This window comes from Taudactylus pleione, unplaced genomic scaffold (genome assembly GCF_031769625.1).
Source record: "Taudactylus pleione unplaced genomic scaffold, aTauple2 ptg000010l, whole genome shotgun sequence".
NCBI classification, from domain to species: Eukaryota; Metazoa; Chordata; class Amphibia; order Anura; family Myobatrachidae; genus Taudactylus; species Taudactylus pleione.
In genome coordinates, this window is record NW_028284413.1 from 2,642,224 (window position 1) to 2,660,595 (window position 18,372).

At 39.3% G+C, this 18,372-nt stretch overlaps 1 protein-coding gene across 1 annotated transcript in view; it reads left to right on the forward strand.

Annotated features, from left to right (window-relative positions):
- The first annotated feature begins 8,141 nt into the window (after positions 1-8,141).
- NGF (nerve growth factor) overlaps positions 8,142-18,372 on the forward strand; it is a 118,737-nt gene continuing 108,506 nt past the window's right edge. The window contains exon 1 of the mRNA XM_088467421.1: positions 8,142-8,477. The gene's annotated coding sequence lies outside the window, so the exon portion shown is untranslated. The remainder of the gene's footprint in view (positions 8,478-18,372) is intronic.

Here is an 18,372-nt window from a genome sequence, read left to right on the forward strand (position 1 = left end):
ATGGAGTTTGGTCAGCCCAACTGCCTTGAGAGACCTGCCTCTTACCTTATGGAGGCAAGGCTGACCGACAGTCTGCCCTGCCACTGCCCTAGGCCGCCCTGTCTGCCAGCATTTACTCAACACGGCCTCCTCCACTACATACTGTGCCAGTGAGTGTGACAGGCTGGCATCATATCCTGACCCACAGCGACAACTTGAAGAAGTACAGTATAGTAAGAGAAAGGGTGGTGGTTACAACAATAAATATTTAAAGGGGAACAGGGGGCACAAGTTAAATATATAAGGGGGGATAGTGGGCATAACTTAAATATATAAGCGGCGACCAGTGGTTCAATTTAATTAAATATGTAAGAACCATGTGGCATAAATTAATTAAAGCACACATTAATTGAATATAAAAGGGGACAGGTGGCACACATTAATTAAACACCCACTGCCTATACCCGTTGCCTCTCCATAGTCACCCACTGCCTTTCCGTCTCCCACTGCATCGCCTTTGTCACCAACTGCCTCCCCCTGTCACCCACTGCCACTCCCTAGTGACCCTCTGTCTCCACCTGTCATCCTTTGCCCCCCCTGTCAACTTCGTCCACCCACCACCCACTGCCACCCTCTGCTTCTCCCTGTCACCCACTGCCTCTCTCTGTAACCTTCTGCCCCCTGTCACCCACTACTGTATCTCTCCATGTCTCCTTGGCATTCTCTGATACCCTCTGTCTCTCCCTGCCACCCACTACCACCCTCTGTCCTCCTGTCACCCATTGCTTATCCCCCTGTCACCCTCTACCTCCGCCTATCACCCACTGCCTAACCCCTTCTACCCACTTCCTCACCCTGCCATCCAATGCCTCTCCCTGTCACCAACTGCTTCCCCAGTCACCTCTCCTTGCCGCACCCAAAGCCTTCACAGGGGGTATAAACTTAACATTCACATGAGTGTTTCAAAAAACACATGCAGGGACAGCGATATGTAAGAATTGAAGTGATTACATTAGCGGTCACTTCACTTCTGTTATGTATTTCAGCAGTACTGTGCATGTGCAGTATGCTGATCAGGCATGTGTGGTGGGCATTCTGCGGTAACTTGCAGGGGTCCTGTAATAATTTTTATTGTCAAACGGGGTCCCATGGCAAAATAGTTTGTGAACCCCTGCTGTAGTATAATGTAATAGATAAATGGCAAATAATGGTAGGCCTATATATTCTTTTTAAGTTCCCTTAATTGTGTTGCATTTTGTTTATAATATACATCTGAAACGAAAGTGGCTTAAATACATTATGGTCTATACACATATTTATTTCTATTTACTTTACCAGAGATGACACAGATTTATATACGAAAAGTAGGGAAATAATAATTAGAAGGGATTATGGGTCTCATTCAGACCCGCTCGCGAGCGCGAGACGCTCGCAAGCGGGTTGATGGTACCCAAATGCGCATGCGCACGACGGAGGCTGCTCCGTCGTGCGCATGCGCGAGACCCTGGCGAGCGACGGGGAAGCCGTCGCTCGTGGTCTCGCACCAAAGGGGGCGTGCTGTCGATGGTGAGTGACAGCACACCCCCTTTGGTGGGCGTGCCGGGGCGTGGCTGCCCAGACGGAGGCGTTCACATGGGAACGCCTACCGTCTGGGTCCGGCCCCACTGACATCACTAGTGATGTCAGTAGGACTGATTTTGGCTCTGATAGAGCCAATATCACTCCAGGGCTTGCGGCAGCGAGACCCTACCGCAGGGTCTCGTCGCAAGCCCGATGGTCGCGATGGTCTTGACCATCGCCACCATCATCATGGATGCTCGCATAAGCTGTGGGTGGTAACCCACAGCTATGCAAGCGTCCAGGAGGACGCACCAGAAAAAAAAAAAGCACCCTGACTCAGAGCGGGCGCTCGTTCAGTGCGTCCGTCTCTGAATCAGGCCCTATATTCTTTAAATGAACATAAATAAATATAAGGGTAAGCCTATTATTATGTGCTTTCTGTTTACTCAAATATGTTTGCATATATCTATTATGCAGTATGTGGCATAGTCGGGGATATATCTGGCTTCAGTCAAAAACTGTAATTCATTAAATCTCTGCATATGAATAGCATACAGAGGTCAACTAGTGTGATGTGCATCTTCATTAACCTTAGACATATAATGTACATGCTAACCTTGATAAGTTGTGTATTTGTTTATTGTATTTGCCTTTTGCATGCTGCTGTACCAATAGTAGTAAAGGAGTTAAACCTACTATTTACTTCCCACTGGGCTCCTTATCTTGAGCATGTCAGAATACGTTTTTGAGCACCGGGTGCCATTCACGAGACCAGACAACGTTGCTATAAATACGCAGTGAGAAATAAAGACTGCAGTAGACTCTGGAACAATTCACAAAGTAGTAATTCTGTAATGCTGTAATGAATATACTCCAGAAGGACAGAAAGAGGAAAAGACACAGGGAAGGGAATAAAACACAGGCTACTGTGAAAAAACAGCTTTTTGTTCTAATTGTCTTTTTGTCCTTGAAGCGTGGGAGTTGGCCTGTCTAACAGTTCATAGTGGGTGTATTTAGCCACAGCTACCCAGACATTTTAATACCTTTTTGTCATTTTATCCACTAGGGGGCACAAACACACCAAGATGATATTCTGTAATTGTGATGATGTACCAAGGAGCTGTTACATCACCATAACACCATTTTACAACAGTATGTATACAATAGCTGATTTACAATTCAATATCTTGAATATATTCAACCACTCTCCATATCTCTGTAGCTCACAGCGGGTAGATTATCATATATACAGTTTCACAATCATTTTACAAATAATTACTTTTACCATTATAGTATAAACAAGAAGTCGATATGACAGAGAAATCAACAGATATAGATAAACATTATAAAAAGAAGATAGATTTTTCAACCGAAAATAACCAGATAATAAATTGTTAGAACCGCTGAATCTATACTACTTCTTAAATATAAATATATTGTATAATATAAAGTTTAAAAGGGTTCTATAAAAATAAAATTCCTCCCATCTATCCATCCCATAATATAAGTTTATTTTATTTATACTGTATTTACCTGGTTGGCGATACCAGCAATGCTTTAGTCACTGCACACAGCTGAATTGCCTGCATGGAGATAATAATAGGTATGTAATGTCTATGCATCTTACCAGCATAGTACTGTAGTTCTCTTTCTTGCTATAGTGGAACTTGCTGGGAAGCGTGCAGTGCCTGAATCAGGACTGGAATAACCGGCCATGTAAATATGGCTAAATATATTTTATAGGGTGTTTAAGAAGGTTGGGGACATATCATAATCTTTTTTGGCAAGAGAATAAATGTAATGTAAATTTATTATCAAGGAATAATAACAAATACACTTGAAAGCTTCTAGGCTAGGTGTTAGTTTATGTACTTTGTGTTTTCCCTGTTTTGCTATAATTCACTTTATGTAAAAGTACAACAGACTCAACACAGCGAAAAAATATTATTTAGGAGAACATACTGTAGCTGTGTAACATGGTATTTTATAAAAGTCAGATAACAGAATTATGCCAAAAGGTCATGGCTAAACATATGATGTAAATCTATGTGTTACAAATACTTTAATTTGTTAGCCAAAATGTTATAGCTGCATAGATTACAGCTACAAATACCAATGTTTAACTCTCTCTGGAATATCCTGTAATGTCAAGCAGACAATTAAAATAAAATGATGGCTACTGAGCATATGATCAGTAGCCAGTCACAAAGCTCGGAAATAGATGAGGACTAAGGGCCTGATTCAGACCCGGAAGCTATATGCGGCCGCTCTCTGGCTAAAAGGGGCCGACTATTTAAATCATGTGCTCGTACTGCGTGGCGTAAAGCCGCCCCCCTAAGTAATAGCGAGCGGCCGCACTATGCGCTCGCACCTGTATAAAGACGCCCCTTTGCCACTTGCAACACGTCATCTCCGGCAGTCGTAGGATTAATCGGGAACATCGAGAGCCATCGGAGCTGCTCGCAGAGCTTGTGGTAGCCTTTTCCCACCACAACATTGCGAGCAGTTCAGGCTAAAATACAACCCAGTCACGTGTGTAATGACGTTACTTTGCTAATAATGCACACCCATTAAACTCCATTCTGACTGTCGGGCACGCCTGCGTTCGCACATCCACACCCCCGTTTACAAGCACCTTCTCCTGTCACTCAAAATAGCGGCCCGACTGCGGGCTATGGGCAAGCACTTTCCCATCGCACTGGCTGGTTTGCGCATGTGCATTGCGACTCATACGCATGCGCAGATTGCGAAAAATCGCTCAGTGTGAGCGCAGCATAGCGTCCAGGTCTGCATCAGGCCCTAAGTGCCTGACCGAAACATAAAAATGTGCCTTTTGCATACAGTATGCACAAAATGTGCCTGTATAGTTGTATGTTTCTACAGGTGAACTTAAAATAAGTGCTACTTTCAATCTAGCTTTTACTGTATGTGTATCTGGACACAAAACAGCTGCAATTATCATCATCATTAACTCAAAAACTTGCAGGCTTTTTGAACGTGCAAAAATCTGCGTGGTTGATGCGCAGTGTGACACATTTTATGCTATTAACATTTGGACTTTTATCCAATAATAGGCCTGATTCAGACATGTACACTAGTGCTACTGCCAATTTTTATGAATTTGTAAAACAATGCAAATGTCATAGATGACACCCAAAAGGTGTCACCACAAATCCAAGGGGCATCGTACAAGGATGCAGCATCGGTCATAGGGCCTGATTCAGACCCGCTCGCTAGATGCGTTCACACCCAGCCGTCAGCTGCCAAAGTATGCAAATCCCGCGATCGCACGGCAAGGCATTAGCACGCCCACTATGTCTTGGCGTGCGATCATGGTGTGTATTTAGACGCCCACCAGCCTGTCTTAAGATGCCCACTTTCCCTCAGTGATACACATCATCTCCAGGAAGTGTATGCAATAATCGGAAACATTGAGTACCTGCACTTGTGGCTGACTATACCTTGTCGCAAGCACTGCGAGTGCTTCAGTGTATAATGCAGCCATGTGAAGTGTACTATGACGCTGCATCTTAATTAAGCACGCCTCTGAATGGCGTTAAGACGCTCAGACACGCCTGTATTCGCACCACCACCCTCCCGTTTCCATCGACCAACCCATCACCACTCACAAATGTCTCGTCCTGTTACTCAAACTAGCAAGACGTCTATGTGCAAGGGACGATCGCTTCACGATCGCAAGGTCTGGCAGGCGCATTGCATCTTATACGCATGCACAGATTGCAAACATCGGCAGGCTACATGTGAACGCAGATTAACGAACAGGTCTGAATCAGGCCCACAGATCCTTCAATAATCAACCTTCTGAGAGCCCAGAGCCATTGCATATGGGATCGCAGATGCAGGCTGAGACACGCCCCAAAAAAGTTTGAAATACTAGTGTGGTTTGTGCTGTCTGACTATCAATCACTATCAATCACACGGTAATGTAACTTGATGCATGAACAGCACATCTCTGAATCAGACCCTATAAGAACACATTGCAATCCTGATGTATCACTGCAAAATGCTGCCAGTGAAAGCATGTACTAATGTGCGCATGTGTGGATGCGTGGTTAACATATGCACATATAGCTATAACAGTTATTTGAACCATGGTGAGGGTCCAGTGAAGCTTCTCTGACTTTGTGGGTCCCCATTGCCAGGTATAGCTAACATCATTCTGAGATGGCATCAGTTAGTGGTGAAAACCCTTTTTGCCATTTAATAAATTGATTGAGGCATAGAAATTCAATGTGTGATATCTCTGGCACTTAACTCTTCATAAACTCAGCAAAGAGATGATTATAGTCTTTTCCTGTGCGTGTTACATAGGCCTGATTTAGAGTTGCACGATATTGCACACCGCTGTGACTTTCTATGCTACGGCTGTACCATAATAGGCTAATGCTGAAGGAGGCTTCTTGTTACATAGACAACTCCTGCCGGCTTTTGTGATCTGCTGCTGAATCTGAAGACGCAGCATCGGATCACTTTGTGTGAACATCGATCATCTGTGTAACCTTCAGGTTAAATATTTTCAAACAGCTGTAGTCAGTGAAGCTGCGTATAAGGCCGATATCCCCCGTTTTCTTGGATGCTGAATGACACTGCCCCCAAACAGCGGCAGCTTGTCAATCAGGTACAGTGTCTGGTCATTGCGAGCGAGCTTGCAGAAGGAGAGCTACACATGCGCATTACAGATCCTGCACATGAGCAGATCTTCAATCATCGGAGTTGTACGCAAACCATCAGGTTTTTTTGTACATCTCTGTATTAGACCCTTAAGTGGGGAGCTGAATGGACCCATAATTTAACCTGTCATTCTGAGAAATCTGGCAAGTACTACTAGATAATGAAATGAATAAAACATGTTGATTTGGTTTGAGAATTTTTCAGACATATACAGTTGTAGCCCCAGAATATACAGTTAGATATGTTATTATTTGGTCTCTTTCCTTACAAATTCCTGAATATTTCACATGAACTGCAAGCACCATTTTTTGAGGCACTGTTAATGCTAATATTCTTCACAACTGCATTATTTATCACATCTAAACTATATGAAAATGACAGTGGAAAAATAAGGCTGTGAATGGAACATTTCATGATATACTATATAACACAAAGTGTCCGCAATTGCAACTACGTACGCAGATTGAGCGATTGTTAGCCATTGTGCATGCACGGCTACCGCACTGCGTTCACACACACAGATAGGAATCAATCGCGGAGTGAGTGACAGACTGTGAGCGTTTGGGGGTGGTGACAGGAAAGTGGTTGCAGAAACGCAGGCGTGCCAGTCCGTTTGAATGCCCATTGCATGGGCGTGCATAAATTAGCCACTGCGATTGCCTATGCAGCTTGAGTGCTCACTGCGTGCGACGAGACTTGCAATTTCTGCAACGGGTCAGAGCTGCTGTAATTGTGCATGAGGTGCCAATGTGCTTCTATGTTACCGATGTATATGGAAGACTTTGAGGTATAGTATATGTATATATTTCTATAGGTTACATGTGGGGAGCATTTATTGTTATTAGATACCTCTATATACTGTGGGCAATTTAAACAGCATTCAACCCTGAAATAATTTTAGATACTGTAAGGTAACTAAGGTTGCTAAAAATGATAACTGGTTGGTAACCATCATACTGTACAGTGGCAAAGGGGAGTGTCCAATTAGCCGCGGTAAATTACAGTGGCTAATTACCTCGCCCGGGGCTATCTAATAAGCCCCGATGCTGGCACTTATCGGTAATTTTGTTTCGCCTTCCTCGGGCAGGCGAAATCAAATCCCTGAAAAGAGGCTGTTTTTCTCCCAATCGCAGCAGTGAAAATACATAGATCCGCGATTCTTCGTGGATCCTATATCTTTTAGTGAGAAAAACAGAAAATTTTCAGGCGTAAAATACAGGATTTAATTGGATAGCACGAATAAAAAATCGTCGAAAAAGACCCAAACATCGTCGTAAAAAACCAGTTTTTTGCAGCCAAAATTTTTTCGGAGCTATTTGGATACCCCCAAAGACATGATGTTATTAAACCCCGATCTAGAAGCAGTTATCTTTATTGGTATTAACTGTAGCTATCAAATAATAATAACAAATAATAGCATCTATTAATCCCACCCATCAACTGAGATTATAATGTTCAGTGATTCAAATATGTTTCTTTATCTTATTTTATACTGGGAAGAAAATGATTGTAAGCTCTATGGGTCAGTGACGTATGGATTCTAAAAATACATTGATGGAAAAATGAATGACCGTATACAAGGGGAAAAAAGATCTGCACTTAGCCCTAAAAGCAGTACAATATTGCGACATTTGCATACAGTATCAAATATAATAATAAATAATATATAATATTATTACACACTATATAGAATATAATAGTCTCCATCTTTGTATTATTCTTGAGAGTCTCCTGAAAGAACTGAAGGGTTAAGTTATTTTGACTGGTGATTATTTGAAAACACGACTGCTGAGTTGATGCTGATAGGTTCAGACCTAATCCCAGTTTAAACTCCACCATCACTATAGGGGGTTATTATCAGCTGTTCTTCTGCAGACTAGAAGAGGATGCATTCGAGATCTGCATGTTTATTTGCAAAACCCGTTGTCTTTTATCTCTTATTCCCTAGATTTTTGCTAAATTGAAATTGGAATATCCCTGCATTCATTGTTTAGAGGATAAGAAAAGAATGTGAAACACACCTGGTTTATGTCAAGGCACTAGGACCTTGTAGAAAAGTCCTGCCTTATGAGCCAGCCCCAGATCTGGAGCTCACAACTCCTGAAACCAGTGAATGAGAGGACGGACATGTGAATGGCTCAGCTGGGTTTCAAAGCACTCAGTGGACTGGACTGTGAGAGGCTACAAAACAACTGGATGATCCAGGATTTCACCACCTTATGATTGTCAAACCCACAGAAGCACAGGTGAGAATAAGCCTGCAAACTCCGATCTGTGACTAGTGATATTATAGCTTGTATAGAAAGTTTTGTATTAGTAGAGCAGAAGAATACAGTACCTCTCTTAATAATACACATTTCTGCTTTGATCCTTAATACTACACATAGCCACAGCTTGCCATATAGGTTATACCATTTGCAATCTGTTTTCAAGTCAGGTTCAGACACTCCTAACCCTGAAGCTTATTTGGATCTGGCTATCACTATAACTATTTATCAGACATTGCTGGAAGTACATTTAGAGGCAGTAACCTTCTCTTAGGACATTTTACACATTCCCGTTGAATTCACACTTAACTTCACTAAAGTTAAACCTTGTTAAATATAAAACATATCAAAATACAGTTAAACCCTTTTTTGTTCTACCTATGAAAAGACAGTACACGTTAACATACTTTAAAAAAAAAATTAAACCTGTTTTAACAGGTGTTTTTGTCTGCTCTCAAAGAGTATTTGTTTTATATTGTGATTTTAACCTACTTTTAAATTGTAGGTTTCTGCCTGTTGCATACATTTTAGGAAATGTCCCATACATAAGAAGGTGTGGTGCAGGTTCATTGTCTCTCCTAGTTCTACAATATTTGTGTGTATTATATTTGTACCTTACAAAGTCTGGGTGGATGTGCAGGTAATTGTATTGCCAAAACAATAGGTTATGGTATTTGTGTAGCACTGTGTGTTGTTGGTTTTTTTTTTTTACTACAGTACAAATTCAATTTCATAAGAGTCTCCTGGCACGATGGCACACATCAAACAGCACAGCACAACTCCTTCAAGAGTTAAGAAGCTCTTGTAATTAAGTGGGTCCTATTCTCCGTAATCTTCTTTCCTTGCCAGTGTTCAGCCTGCAAAGCAAAATAACTTCTTACAGGATAAATATTGGGTGTTTTCACGCATTAAAGCGCATTAAGTTTAAAGCTTGTAGCGTATTAGGCAATGCAAAAACTGACAGCTTTTAGCTACACCAAGAACTTGTGTCTTAATGGTATGTACTCTATACCTATTGTAGTAATATATAATCATATAAACATATAAAGTGTACACATTTAACAAATGGCAACTTGCAACTTAGGTATGAATGCGAAATACGTAATGCAGTTTTGGAACATTGATGACTATTATCAGCTATTGCTTTTCTGTTGGTTCTATAAATACTCTCTAATTGTATTTTCTGCATAATTCTTACTCCTGAAACAATACAATATTTTAAGGTCAGAATATCATGACAAAAGAGGAGAGGGGGTCTTTTTACAGGCTTTTTTTAAAAAAAAATTTGATTGTACAAGAGCATTTTGCTGTCATATAAAGTCTGCAACACATGGGTTAAATGCTATAATGTTCAGTAAACCGTGGGGTAGATGAAACAAAAGGACAGTTAAAAGAAAGGCAGGGAAAAAAAAGCCTAACATAAAATAAATGTATTGGCAGTCTGGAGCTCATTTCTATAATAAGGTGACTGTGGTGTAGTAGTCTGCACAGCAAGTGTGCTTACTGTATACAGCACATGCCTGGAAATAGCTATTCTGTTGATGCCAAAGGCACATATCACTGCTGCTTTTTTTTTTTCTTTTTTTTCTTAAATATGAATCTGTTGCGCACGAGTAACAGAGACAGCTTGGAGGATTGGATTGTTCCCATACTGCCCTGAATCCTTTGCCAATAGTTAACCCCTACTCTGCCAGACAAACAACATCTGTTAGTAAAGCTGTGATACCTACAATATGTATTCACTGCATACAAATAATCTACATACTGTATAAAATATGCAATATTTCATTGCGTGGTTGATTATTTGAGCGTTATGATAGTATTCATAACGTTAACATATGTTCATAATTAGGCAGAATAAGCAGTGTTCCAGTACAGTTGACAAGGAACGGTACACACTGTAATGCATTGAAACAGCTTTGAAATTTGGATACAATGTGACACAATGTCTGTATTACTAGAGATGCTGTGTTCAATATAGATGCTTTATGAATGTTGGTTCTTAAAGCTGAATGCCTAAATTGAATTGCTATACATCATACATGAAATTTTTAAGTTCATTAAACTAGTTTTGTGTGAAACATATAACTATTTACTATTAGTTCACAGATTATTTACACACTAATTCAATTTAGGATATGAAGACGCATTAGTGTTTAGACATAAAATAAATACCTTAGAGCATACCTTACCAGTTTCTGTCTAAAAAGGGAAGAAAACATGGCTTCCTGAATTCAGGTAAGGATAGCTGGACTGCACACATAGGGTTCAATCCAATTGCTTGCGAAGGAAGTGCCGTTACCACGGCGTTAAAAAGCCTACAACGGCACCACATTTGTCACCCCTCGCGGCCCGCACCGAGCCTGAATTTGCATAATTTTGCTCTGAGCCCTATGGAGCGCAAACAATTTTAATGCGAATTCGGGCTGCCGTCAAGTGCGGCTGTTGTCGCGATAACTCTTACCCACGAGATCATTGCATGTGATTGGATTGGGCACTTAATCGATGTTCTTAAACTTGTTTACGACATCTGTGTCTATAGTCTAGCTGTTTTGAAAAAGTGCTGCACATGTGAAATGAATGGATGTCTAAAATACTAATGGGATTTTGATTTTATCATCTTTTCAGTGTGGCTGTGTGAAGTGATGTGATAACTTTATCTATGATCAAATGTGATTGTATCCTCCACATTCTCCACTCTTTCATTATTTAGTGCAAAACATTTTAATGTGAGGTCTGACGTTTTTGGTTAAATGGAGGATAATGTCTATAGAGATACCGGCCCAGTAATGTACTAATATACTATAACCTAGGTGTTGCAGTGAATCTGTACAAAATCCATGGAGTATATTCCAAGAAGGGTACCCAGGTAACATTATTAATGTATGCGGAGTGCCGGTCATAAAGATATATATATATATATATACACACACATGCACATACATATTTATATGCTATTTCAGCTATCCATTGCATATTCTGTTTTTGTAAGCAAGATGAAACCTTCTATATAACTTTTGTAGTGCTAATGATTTACTAGTCATTAAAAATAAGAAATGTTCCGTTTGATATGGGACCCATTTACTTACGTATTGATAAGTTAATAAGGTGATATCACAGAAAGGAAATATATAAGTGTCACCAGTCCAGACAGATGTAAGCATCTTTCTTTTATGAATGAGAATTTTCACCATTCAAATCTAAATAAACCATTCACTGTATAAGCTAAAGTAAATGTAACTTTAATATTCCATGCACATGCTATTATGTCCCCTCCTTATTAGTCCCTCTTAAATGTTTGAACTATCTTAAAGGGGCTGTCCAAAATTAGGACAACCCAGCCCCAAAAAGCTGCCTCCCTGAGTAGCAGTTATAGGAGGTAACCCCCACTAGTGTCACCAGATCACCACCAGACCCTTCTGTTTTTAAGTCTATAGAACTCCAGCAGCTGGGAAAGTTCATCTTTGGATAAGAGTTTTATGAATAGAAGGGCTACTTCATTGGATATCTGCTGGAACTGGCCTTGGTATTTTGACATTCCAGCATTCAGGCTGGGGAAGGTGGGAGAGTGACATCTATGCATAAGAGTTCAGTGTTTTCATTACTGGCCAAACTGGTCCAAAATTCCAATGGATTATAGCAATTACCAACATTGTAAGCAAGCATAAACGGAACCCTTGCAACCTATGGATTTGTACCTACTGCTGGTAGGTACATATTAATTTGTTCCCCCTCATGCAAAATTAAAAATCTCATTCACATGCCTCTTATTCCCTACTATTATCTCTCACTTTTAAATAATTGGTAACTATTTTTTTTGCTATATACTTGAGATGAACGGTTTGGATTTGACTCTGTTCTTGCCATGTTCAGATCAAAAAATGGGAAAACGTAATATTTCCAGAAATCTTGCATCTCACCTATTTTGGATTACATTCCATTTATATGCGATCCAAAACACGAGAGATCTCTACAAAAATTAAGGTTTGCATTGTTTACAGGTGCAAAATGGCTGTTGCACCAAGTCAAATCCGAAACGTTCATCTCTACTATCACGTTAATCTCTAGAGGCAGATGTACTAAGCTCTGGGAAGTGATAAATTGGAAAGTGATGAACTGCCAACCAATTACCTCCTAACTGTCATTTTTCAAGCACAGCCTGTAAGATGACAGTTGGGAACTGAGTGGCTGGTAGTTATCAGTTTCTATTTTATCACTTCCTAGAGCTTAGTACATCTCCCCCTTAGTCACTACTTATCACAATAGTTTTAACTTGCCCAATGTGTACTGTAACATTGCAATATATGACCTCAGATTATCGTATCACACTTCATTACAACCATCCATTTGTTCATCAAGGCACCTACACTTCTATGCCTTCTTATTTTGGGTATCTTTCCCATCAATCACACTTTGTCAGCCTATTATATATCCATTATCATCAGTTCCAAGACCACCCTGTGCCTGGACCACCCTGCTTCATGTAGCACTGATCTTATCTATTATCAAAGTTCAAGCAAGCATAGTATTAAACATGCAGGTTCAACTTAACATTTTGCTTTAGCTTATTTCAGTTACAAAGTATAACCTTAACATTTTCTGTGCATTAGGATTAATAACTTGAATCTATCTTGAGCAATTTAGATAATAAATGGAACTGTCAATCTATACAACATAATCTTATAGCCTGGTTACTATAGGGACCCGCGATCATTGATCTTGGGTTGTTATAGCCGTTTGGGGGTTGGTGCATGTGCTGGATGTTCAATATCGAACATCCAGCACATGCAGGATGATTAGACAATGATATCTGATCGTTGTCTGATTGCTCCGTGTGTACGGAGCTTTAGTTTTAAAACTATTCTTTATATATTCTGTATTCTTTAAAAAAAAAGACCTTAAAAATTTGTCCTATGTTATAGTCTGGTTATTGGGAATACTGTAGTAGGTTAACTCTCTTAACTTTGTACATTGTAAAAAATGTAGTTTATTATCATTTATGATAATAATATTCAAAGTTTTGTACCCGCTGACCATATTGCAGCAATACTGTACATCCCAAATCTGCCTTTTCTCCAAAGAGCAGCAATATGAAGCAATGCACTAAAAGCTTCCAGCAGAATTCTGACTTGGTTCTCGTAATCAAAGCCTCTTGGTCAAAGCATATATCTTAATAAGTGTCCATAATTCTATTCCATATTTTATATAGAGCTCCAATATTTTTTTGAAAACATTGTGCCTTATTGCAACAGGACATTTAAATGTTTGCTGGACAGCTTCATGTGAATTAATGAAATATATATATTTTGGATTATGTCTGCTTCACCATAATGCCCTTTGAGTTTGAAGCTGAATATTGACTAACCCAGGCATTTAATTTAGTTGTAATTGATTTTACGCTGTACATCGATTTAAACCCACAAGCAAGGTTAGGGAATATTGTGTGTTGGTATTTGTGCATGTATATTTATATATTAATACACACACACATATGATAAGTGTGGCAAGGATGCGGGAGCACAATAAAATAATAGTCACAATAACAAACATTTGTGTAATAGACTCTGTGATATAATTAAACAATATAATATCTGAAATTAACATGAGGTTCTTAGCGCACATTTCCATCAAATGTAGTGACAAGGTGACCTCATTCAGATGGGTACCTACAGTAACAATTCACTAATGCAACAGTATATTTACCTCTCTCTCCATTGCAGCTGCATATAACGTAGGTAATACTGTAATACTTAGCTGAATAAAAGCTATCTAAATTAAAAATGAATAAATAAAAAAATATATGCACACGCACACACATACATGCACATTCACTGGCCTGGTAGCTTAGTTGAGGTGGACATTCCGAGCATCTGTGGGGTTGCTTAGAATTCCAATGCTCTGGGCAGTGGTTGCAATGTTACTCTGATGCTGCATCTTTGGACACATGCAGCAGATCTGAGAAGTCAGACATGGACATCTTATTACACAAGACACCACTTGCAGCATTTGCATAACTTCTCAGCTCCGCTGCACCTAAAGAATCAGGCCCATTACCTCTTATGTAAATTGGAGGCAGAGGTATGTTATGTTGTCGCTACATATAAAGATATGTTCCTATATTTTACATTATGCGATAGGGACAGCCAATGGTACATTGGTTTGCGGTTGTAAGATAACATCTTTATTGCTCTGTATATTTTAATTGTAAGCATATGTGAATGGGTTCCTGTACTATTTTATGCTCCATCCTTCAGTAGCATAACAACCAGTTTAACATATCCTGAATATACAGGCAGCTAAATTGACATGCAAACTAGCCACAAATTATTGCATGAATAGGACCCAACTGATTGGTAATCCCATGTGATCTGGAGCAACAGATAATCTAGCACTAATTGCGTCTATTCATTCAGACCAAGAAACTAGATCTTTCTAAAACTAAAGGAATAAAATGTAACTACTACTTTTATAAACATGTGGGTCTTTCAAAGCTGGAAGAGCACATTGGTGCCAAAATTATGCACATATCAGGATGCGAACCGTTCAGGCAGCCATGAGTGCTGTTTCATTGCCATCAGGGAAGCTAAAGATCCAGGAGACAAAGAGACACATTTACTAATTAGGTCTCTAGCTTTAGGTGTTGAAGGGCAGAAGTAAAATTGCTTTGAGCTTTAATAACTGTGCCCAGGATTCAAAATACTCACTAAATAGCAGGTGTTACTGGGACATGTATTTGTGCTCTTCCAATTACCTAATGTAACAAGATAATTATTTTCTGTGTATTGTAAAGAACATTTGGGATAGGTATCTGCAAACTTTTGAGCTTTAATGTCCTTCAAAATTGATTTTCATTGTGGTTGTGTGTATTATTGTAAAACAAAATATTTGCCCATGAGTTTTAAGATCACCAGTGAGAGACTCTCCCACAGTTTGGTTTAAGAAGGTATTCACAATATCGCGATAATGGTTCATTGGTTGGCAAATTGACTTTCAAACCTTGTATTCTGGACACACTCATAGATAGTCATTGAAAAAGTCCTGTTGAGAAGGGGAAGATTATTTTTAATCAATGTACTATTATTTTGAGAACTTGTGACCCATTCTTCTTCTGAGCAAATTTCTTGCATATAAGGTAGTTGATATAGTACTACAATCAAAAGTATTAGGCTCACAAGCAGCTGTCCCTGTGAGCCCTACCACAAACACTTTGGCAACTGAGGCACGGGCCCATATGGGGCACAGGGAACAGAAAGGATCCCTCTTCGCCACCTGGACTTCCATCCTATAGGAAGGATCAGTGCTTCGCAAACTTATGCCAACTGAAGATGGCATCAGTTCCTGCAGTCAAACTCCAAATACTTAAAATTTTTAGAGTTTGATGATTGTAGGTACCCATAGTAGAGTAGGGGTAATTCCTTCAAAAGTAGGTGAAAAATCATCTTTTCACATACTTTATGGAAAGACGAATAGGCCAATATTTGTGGGGAAAGAGTATGTTCATATGAGGGTCTGGTTTCCTTGTACAAGCCCAACATTTATTGATAAATTACTGTATGTGTGGTAGAAAATGTAGGGGTCTATTGCTTAAAAATGTGAGCCAACTAAAAAAATCTGTATTACTGTGATTTATCAGTCTGGGGACAAAAGCCTATACCTTTTGCAATGGTTTTTTCCACCTCACTGGCAGCCAAGCACAGGTGGTGAAGGGTCAAATTAAAATACACATGTGCACAGTAACTTGAAGACTCAGGGATGAAGTCCCCATTGCAGGGTATATGGTAATGCAATCTAGGCAATTTAGTAAAATTTTTCTAGCTTAGTAAATTGCAGTAAGCCTCCGTTTCCAGCTTTATGGGGGCGGAAGTAAGCGGCGCAAACTTAGTGAGCACTGGAGAAATCTCTGATAAATAACAAAATTATAAATTGAAAAGTAATTTTTCTGGTGAAAACACATGAGAAAGGGCTTTTTCTCAGGTCACCTTAAATGTAAGTACCACAAGAGCAGAGACTGATGTGAGTAATTTGTAAAGTCTTCTATGTTAATGCTTTATAATAAGGATACTAAGCCTCTCCTTGTTGTTATTAATAATAATAATAAAAAATAATGATAAAATATTATAATAAATTGGACCAGCAACCTAAATAGAATTGTTTTGTCCCTGCCTAGTTGTGTGGTATCTTGGACACAGGGAGACAAAGTGACTTGTCAGAGATCATGAGGAGCTGAGCTTTGTATAATATATATTCATATTTCAACTTGATCATCTCTACACTACAGGACCATGTATAGTCAACTTGATTTTAATGTGTTGGCATAATTCCCATAATGCACATAGTCATGTATCATGCACTGGTCAAACTGCAGACAAGTATTCTGTAGTGACATAAACACCAAGTCAAAATGACACGTAGGCTTTTTATCAACTTTGTACATGGATTCCAAAGAGCTTTGGCCTTTGTATTATAACGTGCAACACTCGTCCAGGCAGAATGCAGGACACAACAATAGATCTCAAAATAAGCTGCTTTGTTCTTATCAGTGTGAAAGTAGTTACATATTCTGCAGCAGTGGCAGTGAACCAAAGTTGTAACAGTGGGAACAAGCACAACAATTTTTACTGTCATGTACGTTTTAGAAGTAATATTTTGTCTTTAACCCGGCGTATTTGTGGTTTGGTCATAATGACTGGGGATGTTTTAAATTATATGTATGTTTTTATTTAATTATGTGACGTTGCCAAACCTCTCAGTAGCTGGAGTGAGGACCCCTCCCTACCCATTTCCCGCTACCACTCAGTCAGCCAGCATCAGCGCAGAAAACTAGAAGAGCAAAAACGGCAAAAAGGTTATTATGACCCAACCTCAGTGTAACCATTTTTTTTTATTGTTTTAATTTTTAAACATCTCATACTTAAGTCAACGGAAAAGTTTAATTTTAGATGAAAAGTTAATTTTTTGTTAAGATATTAGCAATAACACAGAAGTTGTCAATTTTGTTGATTTTTTTCTTTAAGACTACGTAGAAATAAAAAAAAGTTCCTTCTGTATTCTCTCAGACTTTTTATTTTATCAAAAGACCTAATTCAATGGTTCATTTTTCTAAATATATTAATAATCTTCTAATAGCATCCTTAAAATTTCAAAATCAGGTATAACATATACCCAGGTCATAATGACCCATCACACGCCGGGTTCATTGATGTTGTTATCTTATTTTATGTACAGTATAAGTGAAACAATGATGTTGATAGCATACAGAATGGTCAATGTCCTATATAGAGTTTGTGTTGCACTAAGCATTGCAAGTAAATACACCCGTAATAAGCAGTGAAGTATCCTACATGCTCATGTCGCTCTATTAGGGGCATTTTGGGTGGTCTGATGGGCACATCAGAGGTATGTGGGGAGCTTTGTTGGGAATGTGGAATGGTCAGAAGGGCATGTGGTGAGATCTTGTGGGCATGTGTAGGTATGGGTCAGGACTGCTTCTTGCAGCAAGTAGGCTTCTAAGAGCATGTGAAGCTATTTTTTAGCATGTGGGAGATCAGGGTGACATGTAGTGCAATTTTAGAGCTACAGTATGTAGGACTATGTGGGGACAGATTGTTTTGAGTGGTGTGGATGTGCCAAACTGTTTTTCACTCTTCAAATTAAGGGTAATGTGTTGCCCTTTGGAGTATGTCAGGTTGTCCTTTACTTATTCGTTGCGGGCATTCGAAGCTCCAGCATCCCGACTGTCAGGATTTTGACCGGATCCCATTATTACATCTTTCATAATTGGTATTGTAAAATAAATATTTAAGCATGTTAGAATTCATAGACAAACTGTAATAGTTCATGCCGAATTATCTAAAAGAATAAAATAAAAAAAACA